Source organism: Rosa chinensis, chromosome 1, assembly GCF_002994745.2.
Source record: "Rosa chinensis cultivar Old Blush chromosome 1, RchiOBHm-V2, whole genome shotgun sequence".
NCBI lineage: Eukaryota > Viridiplantae > Streptophyta > Magnoliopsida > Rosales > Rosaceae > Rosa > Rosa chinensis.
The window spans coordinates 15,465,812-15,476,010 of NC_037088.1; the positions used below are offsets into that span (position 1 = coordinate 15,465,812).

At 38.8% G+C, this 10,199-nt stretch overlaps 1 pseudogene; it reads right to left on the reverse strand.

The window, feature by feature from the left end:
• Positions 1-8,961: 8,961 nt before the first annotated feature.
• LOC112202105 lies at positions 8,962-9,681 on the reverse strand (annotated as a pseudogene).
• Between the last annotated feature and the right edge of the window lie 518 nt (positions 9,682-10,199).

Sequence of the window (10,199 nt, forward strand, 5' to 3'; positions counted from 1 at the left end):
TAACGGTGGATGTGGCAGATGCCTCAAGCTTTCCGGGAACAAGTCTACTGGTACCTGGATCATCCGGTGACCGCTTTCCGTAGACGGGGTTGGGGCGAGGCCAGGGCCTATCGTTACCAGAGCAGCATTTACATCTGTTGCTACTTGGGATGCTCTATCCAGGGCTTGGGTGAGTGCCTCATTGTACTGGTGCCTCCTGTCTAGTGCTTGGGCTACCACAGTGTTTTCATCTTCCAGCTCCTGCAGTCTTTGTTGCAAAAGGCGGTTTGTTTCCCTATCGGTTCTTTGTTGTTCCTGATCAATCCTAGCTTGTTCCCGGAAGGCTGCGATCTCCGCTCGCATAGACTCCAACTCCGATACCGGAGCTACCTGATCCGGGGCCTGCGGGTGCTAGGTGATTGGTGGATTGCCCGTGCTTTGTCGGTCCAAGAATCTGAGACCATGCGTTTCTGCTGATGAAGTACCCGGAGAGAATATCAGTGCCTGGGCGACACTTCTACCCTCTCCTGTCTTTTCTTCCGGCTCGGTCATGATAGACATCCCTATCTGGCGCGCCAATGTTTCTGGTGGCTTTCTCCGGGTACCTCACACAGAATGCTATACCGCCTAGGGTACCGATCCAACTCCTAGATCCTGAATCAAGAATACAGCATTAGAGGGTTAAACCGTACCGGACTGTTTACACCCCTCCGATGCCTGAGTGAGAAACTGATATATAAGAGTATCAAGTAAATAGTGGATAAAGGAGTTATTACCCATCAAAGGTAGTTGTGCTAATGCCCTTATACTCGAGAATGGGGAACGAGTCTCCCTTATCTTCGATGTGGGACATAGATTGTTCTTCTGATGTCATATCAGCTCTCTTGTTTGTGTAATTAGATGAGTTGTGCCAGCCTAGCCCCGGGCGCTGGGTGGTCGGGGTGACATCCCATACGAGTCATACCATGGTGGGTCGTGAACCCGGCCCATGGTATAGTACTGGGGAGTACCGAAAGATCTTAATTGATAATGCCAAACCTGGTGGAGACTTCCCTAGTATGTACAGTAAGCCATGTCAATTGTCTGTGGAGTTGGAGCATAGAGCTTGGTGGGCGGTGAAGACGTTCCACATGGACAAGGATGAAGCTGGAAAACATAGAAAGTTGCAAATCAATGAGCTTGAGGAAATTCGAAATGAGGCCTATGATAGTGCAAGAATTTACAAGGAAAAGACAAAGACTTTTCATGATAAGATGATTCGTGGAAAGACCTTTGTCATTGGTCAAAAAGTTTTATTGTTTCATTCTAAATTAAGACTTTTTCCTGGTAAATTGCATTCTAGGTGGGTTGGTCCTTTTATTGTAACTAATGTTTTTCGTCATGGTGCTATACAGATAAGGAGTGAGGCAACTGGAAGTGAGTTCAAGGTGAATGGACATCATCTTAAGCCTTACTATGAGGCATTTGTGGAGAAAAACTTGGAGGAAGTACCCCTCCAAGAGGCACCACAAGCAAAGGACTAAATGGAGGTACAAGTCTAGGCTGAAAGACTCTAAACATTAAGTGCTCCATGGGAGGTAACCCATTTCAACCGTAGCTGTGGAGGAGCCATCAACGCAGATTTGCTTTCTTGAACTCTTCCCTTTCTTTTATTTTTCATTAGATTTGTTTTTATTTTAGGATTTCTTGCGTTAACTATTCCTATATGCTTGATTTGTGCTTTGCATGCTATCTACTTGTTTATACATTGAGGACAATGCATGATTTAAGTGTGGGAGAAGGGTTTAACGTTTCACTTTGTTTTTAGGTTTTACGTTTTTGGTGTGTTTTGTTCTATATTTTTCGTGTCTTGTTTTATTTTTGTAAGTGTCAAAATGAATTTTGGGTAAATATCTTCTTCAAACTAGGCTCATCTGAGTAGGATGTGATGTCTAGGTCTAGTTTGGATATGAGAAGTACTAGCAAAGGGTCTCATCCCCTGCTAATCAAGTGAGCTGAGCTCCGCCAAAATCGTTCCTCTCTTCACCTAGTTATGTCTCAAAGGAGTTACCGAAAGGAGAAGAGAAATACCCCTAAGTCCAAAATGATTATGTCTTATTTTTGCGTCACTTTATTTTTCTTTTTGTTTTGTTTTGTGTTTTGAGTCTTAGGATGCTCTTTTAATCGTCTAGGATGAGTTTATATCTCTGAAATTAAGGCTAAAAGAGGATCACAAGATTGGGATAATGTTTGATGATATTCTTTGGTTAATTATGATTTATGAAAAGCATATGAATGTCTAGTAGATATGGTGTATGCGTTAACTTTGGTACAGAATATGAACATGTGGAAGATAAGTTATGATTCATAATAAACCCTTGCGAGAATTTGAGCCATGTGCCCTTTCTTTGTTGAGTGATTAATCAAAAAAATGAATTATACTCTTAATTTCTTGGCGATGATTTTGTTGATCTCATTATTCTTTCATCTTGATTGATTACTTGCCATAGCTCTTTAATGGACTAGAGAATGTTAGAATTCACTTTTATGCTTGTTGAAACTTTTATCAATACATGTCCCTGATTTTGGAAAGGATTAAAGGCACTTAGGATTTTACCACCATAGCCAAATAAAGGCTGTGTCCCTAATTATGTATACATGTTGTGCACCCCCTTAATTTAATCATTTTGAGCCTACATTGAGCCTTGTCTTTCATCACCCTCAAAATTCCTTAACCCCTTAACCCTAGTATAGTTACATCTCTACCCTTTGTTCTAAAGACTTAGTGGAGCTATATTTTGAGACTTTGCTTGGAGTTTTGGTGTCAAGGAAGACTTTTGAAGACATGAAGAAGTTCAAGTGTGGGGGTAAACTTGTCCATATGTAATATTGTATAAGTATTGCCGTGAAAATAAAGAAAGAAAGAAGAAAAAAATTGTAAAAAAAAAAAAAAGATAATATTACCGCAATATAAAGAAAAATGTGTATTATTGTTTTTATATATGGATTTTAGTCCCTTATACTTTGTGGATTTGGAGTTTGCTTTGAAGTGAAGGCCCATTGTTGAAGAAATTTGGTCTTTTTCCAATTCACACTTGTTCGAAAGAAGGTTAGAATGAAGCTTGGGCCCAACATGATGACATTTGGCCCTTTATAAAGCCCATATTAAGGACATGGCGTCAACTTTACTTGGTGGATTTCGAAAGTGGTCTCTCTACATCAACAAGTGCTCTACTAGGTTTTTAGGATACTTTGTGATTTTTTCTATCCCTTCGTTTCTTTAAACCTTAAGCCTTAGCCCCATTACAACCTTAATTATAAGACCTTTTTGATCCTTAAGATGGGACATCCTTTGATATGTGGAGATGAGTTATAAGTGTTGAACTTATGGCTTGGGTCCATTCGTGTGAGTAATTGATATCCTGCATGAGATCTTTGAAAAAATATATGTGCTTTTGTTTCTTATACATATGTGATATACTTGTTTATCTTTCACATATACTTGAGTGAATAAGTTTTTAAGCATGAGCCTTGAATCTGAGAGAAGAAAGAGTGATATATCCATCTGAGGTTTGAATCATGACTTGTTTGAAACATGTTGAGCTCCACCCATCACCATTGTTACCCCAAGTCTTACATGCTTATATGTGGATTATATTTTGTGATTAACTCTCGAATATTTAAATGATGTGATTCTTGGTTGAGTGTTAATCTTTGTGCCTTGAAAGTATGAGATTTCTGAGACAATATGTTAAAAGGCGTAGAGGTCATTTTTTGGTGTCAATGTTTTTGTGTTTTGTGTCTTCTACGTTTTTGGTTTTTGTCTTTGTGTTTTTCGTTTTCTATACTTAGTTAGTTTCATTGGTCTTTGTTTTGTGTTGTGTTTGCCATGTTGATTTTGCTAAGGGACTAGCAAAAGCTAAGTGTAAGAGAATTTGATAGGAGCATAAAATGCGACGTTTATAATGTCTAAACCCCATATTCTGCTAGGTTATTTCCTTTAACTTGATCAATTTAACTTAGTTAGTGTTTTATAGGTAAAATGGAGTCTCAAAGACCAAAAATGCTACAAGTGGAGCAGAAATGAAGAAATGGAAGTTCTCCCAGTTTGACTAGGAAAAGGAATCCTAGTTGGAGTAGGAGTCTGAAGTTGACTTGGACTAGGAGTCCTACTTGAACAAGGAAACCAAATTCTACTTAGATAAGGAAACCTAGTATGACAAGGAGTCCCTGTTGGATAAGGATTACTCAAGAAGGTTCCGGAAGAGTGTAGAAGCATCTCGGGAAAGAAGTTTGTATTTGACTAGGAAACCTGATTGTATATGGAGTCCTGATCATACTAGGAGGCCTGTGGGAGCTAGGAGATGTCTTGGAACATTCATGAAGCATCTAAAAGTAGCGTGAAAGTCATGTGCAAAGTTTGTGTCGTGCAAACACCAATGGGATTTGGATTTGGAATCAAGATGAAGATTGGATTTCGGATTTGAATTGGATTTGGTCTTATCGTGAAATTCATGGAGTTTCTAGAGGATTCTTGATGTCAATTCTTCAACAAAGGAAAGAAGGACACGGTTTGGAGATGATGATGCAATCTTGACGATGTGGAATTAGTTTATTGGTCAAGGGATGTGTCAACCAATCAAAAAATTAGAAGAAAAACCCAAATCAACACAAACTAAGAGAACTCAAGTAGGAACGAATTGGGAGAGCCTTTGACGTTCCATTATATAAAGAATCATCTTTCCAACGTCAAGGGGTGACCATACTTTCTCCACAAATTAGATTCCTCACTTGTGTGCTCTTGAGTTTCAGGTTTTCACATCTTCAAGTTCCTAGCCGTGCCATCCTCCATCCTTGCAGTGAATTCCACCTTGTGCCACCACCTTGGAGCTGCTTTGGATCTTTGGGACGTGACTAAGGGTTGTTCATACCACCTTCCCTATGTATTCTTCATGGTTTAGTGTTCTTTTAGATAAAATTTCTGCTTTTGATTTTCTTTGTGTAAAACTGAAACCATGAGTAAACAATCTGATTTTTAGATGCAATTTTGATGTTCTTTTAGATGTTTGATTCATATATGTGTGCTTGATCTTTGTTAGTTGCCGAAACTATGGAATGATGATATGATTTTGTTTGATTGATATCTTTTATGTACTTTTGTTCTTTGGTTCGAAACAATGAGTGATTGCATGTAATTGGAGCTAGTAATTAGGCTTACAACAAGAGCTGCTTTGGGTAATTTTACCCACAAGAGCTGCTTTGGCTAATAAAGTTCAGCTCTCAGACTTGGAGTGTGTGTTCTGTTCGGACTCAGTGGAAAATGGGAAACATTTGTTTTTGGATTGTACGGCAGTCAGGCTTTTTTGGTCTCTTTCCCCACTGCACATTGACACGGCTGACTTTGCAGCATGCACTGTGATTGATTGGATCATAATTATGTTCACAAGATTGACTGGTCATGATTTGGAATTGTTTCTTGTCTTGGTTTGGGTTCTTTGGTCAGAGCGCAATAACATAGTTTGGAAGAATGGGGATTACAACCCATTGCATATGATAGACGGTGCTTGCAAGTTTCTTGAAGATTATAAGAAGGCTACACCGAATTTGACTGGGAAACGAAAGAGATCTGGAGCTCGATGGCAATGTCCACCTAGTAGTAGCCGTCTTAAGGTTAACATTGATGGTTCATACAATTCTAATACAAGTAATAAAGGTGTTGGAGTCGTTTGTCGTAATGCGGAAGGTCGGTGCTCTGCTAGCTTTGCAAGGCATTTCTCTTCTGCCTCATCTGCACTCCACATGGAGGTCGAAGCATTAAGGGCCGGTATGTTGTTGGCAATTCATCAACAATGGAGTGATGTTGAATTCAAAACTGATTGTGCTACTCTGGTATATGCCCTGCATAGGGAGGAGGAAGATTTATTTGATATTGGGCGGATCGTGGAAGATTGTAAAAGGTATGTTAGTAGCTTTCCTTTCTTTCAACTTTGTCATGTATATAGGGAAGCAAATGGTGTTGCTCATAGATTGGCACACCTTGCTAGTACTGATTTCTTAGATATGTTATGGTTAGAAGAGAGTCTTGTTATCATTCGGGACTGACTCTATAAAGATTATTGTTGTAATTCACGGGGCTACGGTCTAATGTCCTCCCCGTTGTATTCTCCTATTCCTATTAATAATAATATTGGGCGTGGGGATGAGCCTCCTAGCTAGGCTGGGTTCCAAACCCTGTTTAAAAAATAATAATAATAATAATAATAAAAATAATATCTAATATCCTTTTGGCCTTCTTTTCCTTTCAAACCCACTTTGCTACTCTTTCTCTATCTTTCTCCCTCATAAACTCCCCGTCTCTGTTGGCTTCCACGCCGACCCACGGTAGTCGGCATCTCACATCGCCACCACCATTAAGAGCAGTGAGAGAGATGACCAAAACCCAGTTCTTACCACCCCACACGCGACCTCAAAAGACTGTACTATTACTCGAAGTTACCACCACTACCACCACCACCACTTTCTCAAGACACCACCGCCATCAACGAGTTCAGACCGAGCCAATTGTCTTAGCCATGAATTCTTGTCTCCAATCGACACCGGTCGACTGCCACACGCGCCGAGATGAGTTCCTCAGTGAGCCAGACTGTACACCACAAAGATAGAGATATTACACACACACACACACACATATAGAGGTGGCAAACGGGCCGGCCCAGCCCATTTTAAGCGGGCCTAGTCGTGCTTCATGCCGTACTTGGGCCGGCCAATTTATTATCGTGCCGGCCTATTTACTTAAATATTAAGCCCGGTCCGGCCCATATCGTGCCGGGCCAATAAACGAGCCGTGCTCGTGCCTACCCACTATAAAGCACGATTTTAAAATCTTAATTTGAATAAATAAAAAGTAATTTTATTTAACTACTTAGAAAATTCAAATAAATTAAGTTCTACAATGTTTTTCTCAATCTTAGCTTTTTAAGATTAGTTTTCTAATAATTTTTTTATATTCCACTACAAGAAAGAAAGAAAAAAATAACTCAAAATATATTGCTTTTAGTATATTATTGTGAGATTAATCTTTATTAATATAATGAAGATTTAGTATCATATTATTCTTTCCTTCATTCTATAGTTGTATTATTATGAGATTAGTCTTTATTAATATATATTTAATATTTAGAAAAAATACTTTATGTCAAAACAAGGATATAATGTTTTATTTCACTATATTGATAACATAAAAGAAATAGCATTGGTGGAATTGTCATGAGATTTTAAATAAAAAGGTCTAATATTCAAATCTCATCATTGTGGTTTTTTAATATTTTTAAAAACAAAATGAAATTTTGTGTTTATAACGGGCTGGCCCACAATAATGGGCTAATATTTCTAGGCCCAACCCGACCCGTTATTCTAACATGCTCGGGTCGTGCGGGGCCACTAACGGGCTTGGGCCGTGCCGGGCCTCTTTTAAGCTTGCCGTGATCGTGCTTAGTAGTCCGTTTGCCACCTCTACACACACACACACACACACATATATATACACCAAAGAATCAATATTCCTTTGTATATATATGAATGATACGAAGAAGGTGAAAATTGCGATTGAACTATACCGTGAAAGAAGACAAAGAAGAAGAATCAGTAATTGGCCACTTGGTGGAGAATAGCAAGACAAGATTGGTGTTGGGTGATGTAGCCACACGAGCAGCAGCAGAAAAACCAAACACCACTGGCCTGAAAGAGAGAGAGAGAGAGTCAGAATCAACAATGTATTTTTAAAAAAAAATTTTTTAAAGAGGATCAAAGGATTTCACTCTTACCCCTATAGTGACTCGAACCCAAGACCTGGATCCTAGGTAGTACACGCTCTAACCACTGAGCTAACACCACTTCGTATTCAAGGAGAAAACATGATAATACCAAAGAATTAATATTCCTCTGTTCAGAATGTTGAGGGGAGACACATAATACCACAAAGAATTGATCATCCCCCATTTAGAACTTATGGGCAGGGGTGTGTGAGGACTGAGGAGATATTCAAAGTGTTTATGTTAGATTCAGTAAAACAATGTACAACACTCATCTTAACCGAATAAAAGAGACAGTGTTAGATGCTTTGATATGACAAGCAGTTTGAAGGCAATTGTAATTTAAGCCATATGTGCTCGAAACATAAAAAGCATTTCCATATGATATAACATATGTATGACCAAACACATGAAGCCTAACACCTCCAACCCCAATGTAACCCCATAGTTCTCAAACTCACTACTCTTATCAGTGAACAATAATACCCAAAAAACTCCAAAACATGGTAGCAATTCCATACACAAGAGGATCAAGAATCGACTATCCCAATACTTATGTTACACAAAATCCACAGTCCAAGTATGATAAGCTGGAATAACTTGAGACCAAAAACTAGGAAAATCATTCCTGAAAGGCAAATTACAGTTTAGGAAAAAGTATATCTACTTACAAAGACACGTCCAGCAGGGTATTCACTGACTCAACAAGTTAGAAATTGACAATATCTATGCACCAAATTGAAGAAGAATCTAGTACGAGTCTAGACTATGATTTACTTCATTATGCTGTATAGTTGACTTATCCTAGCATAACAAGGATTTATTACTTTTTTTTTTATTGCAATCTTGAGTTTACCTCCTTAAACCCCATCCAAAATCCTATTGCAGATGAATAAAGCATACTAAAAACTCTGATGTGGTAATCTAGCAGAAGTTCAGCAGGTTTAGTGGCAGTCGTCTTACGATGTACGTAGATAACAATTACGATATACATCTTACAAATGAAATCTTACATATCTAAATAAATTGCATTCTGCAACAGTACTAGAACCAATTTAAGTAAGAGAAACTAATAGAAAATATATGAACTTTTGACTATTGGACATAGAACAATCTTGATTTTATCCTATTGGACAACAACAAGCTCAATTTCATGCGCAACACTAGGGTGGGGATCAATCATTGTGGCTGATGCCAAAGTACTAGTGTCGTCATCTGTTCCACTATTTTGACTGAAATTCAGTTGTGCAGATTGCAAATGTTCAAAGGGGCAAGGAGGTGGAGTAATTTATTTATGCCCCTCCAACATTTGCACTACATTGCTCATGAGAGGTCTTGCTTCTGGTGAATGCTGAATGCACCACAGAGCTATCATTAACATCCTCTCTGCTTTTCCCCTGTCTCTCTAGTCTCTCTTCGATCCCACAATGCAATAATAGTGCTGCTAAGTCATTTTTCTCAAACATGTTCCATGTCCACTTAGGTAGCCAGTCTCGGGACTCGCTCACATTATCATCGCAGTGTCTTCTTCTTCCAACAATCTCAAAGAGAAAAATACCAAAACTGTAAACATCACATTTGTGAGTCATAGGATAAGGCTTCCACATCTCTAGGGCTGCATATCCGGCTGTCCCTCTAAAATTGGTTAGGAGCATTCAACTACTCCCTCTATTGCAAAGCCTGGCGAGTCCAAAATCCACAACCTTGGGATTCAAGTTCTCATCCAGAAGCACATTTCTGGGCTTAATATCATAGTGAATGATCTTTTGTTCACACTCATGCAAATAAGCCAACCCTTTTACAGTTTGGACTGCAATACATGAAGCTTCCCTAAATCTATTTCTCCATTGTCACTGAACAATAACTTGTCAAGAAAACCATTCTCCATGTACTCATAGACGAGGGCTTCCATTTGGGGGGCGAATAGTGGCAGAACCAAGATCTGAGACTTGTCTAGGCTAATTAGAAGTACACTAATTTTTTTTTTTTTTAGGTGGAATCATGTTTGATTGTTCAGTCCAAATTGAGAATCTTTCAATAGGTTTTTACCCCCGATTGTTCTACTCTTGCTTCACTTGCAGGCAACAAGTACATAATTGTATTGGCCTTCAAAATCTGGGAAAATTTATGTTTCCCCTCCTAATTCATCTTTGATTCTAGTTCCTACATACCAATTCCAAAGATTGTAAATATATAATCCTTTCAAGAAAAGTCACGAACCTTGCTATGAGCTTTAAACCAGGACTCTCAGTCGAATTGAGGATTATCAGGATTCACAGGGTCGCCATAAAAGAAATCAGGAACCACCACGAAAAATCCAGCTGCAGCAACTTTTTCCGCAGGTTTCCTTTTTCAAAAGACAATGTGAAGTAGTAAGTAATGGATACAGTGCATTACTGAACTCAAAGTTGTATGGTAAACTTGGAATAA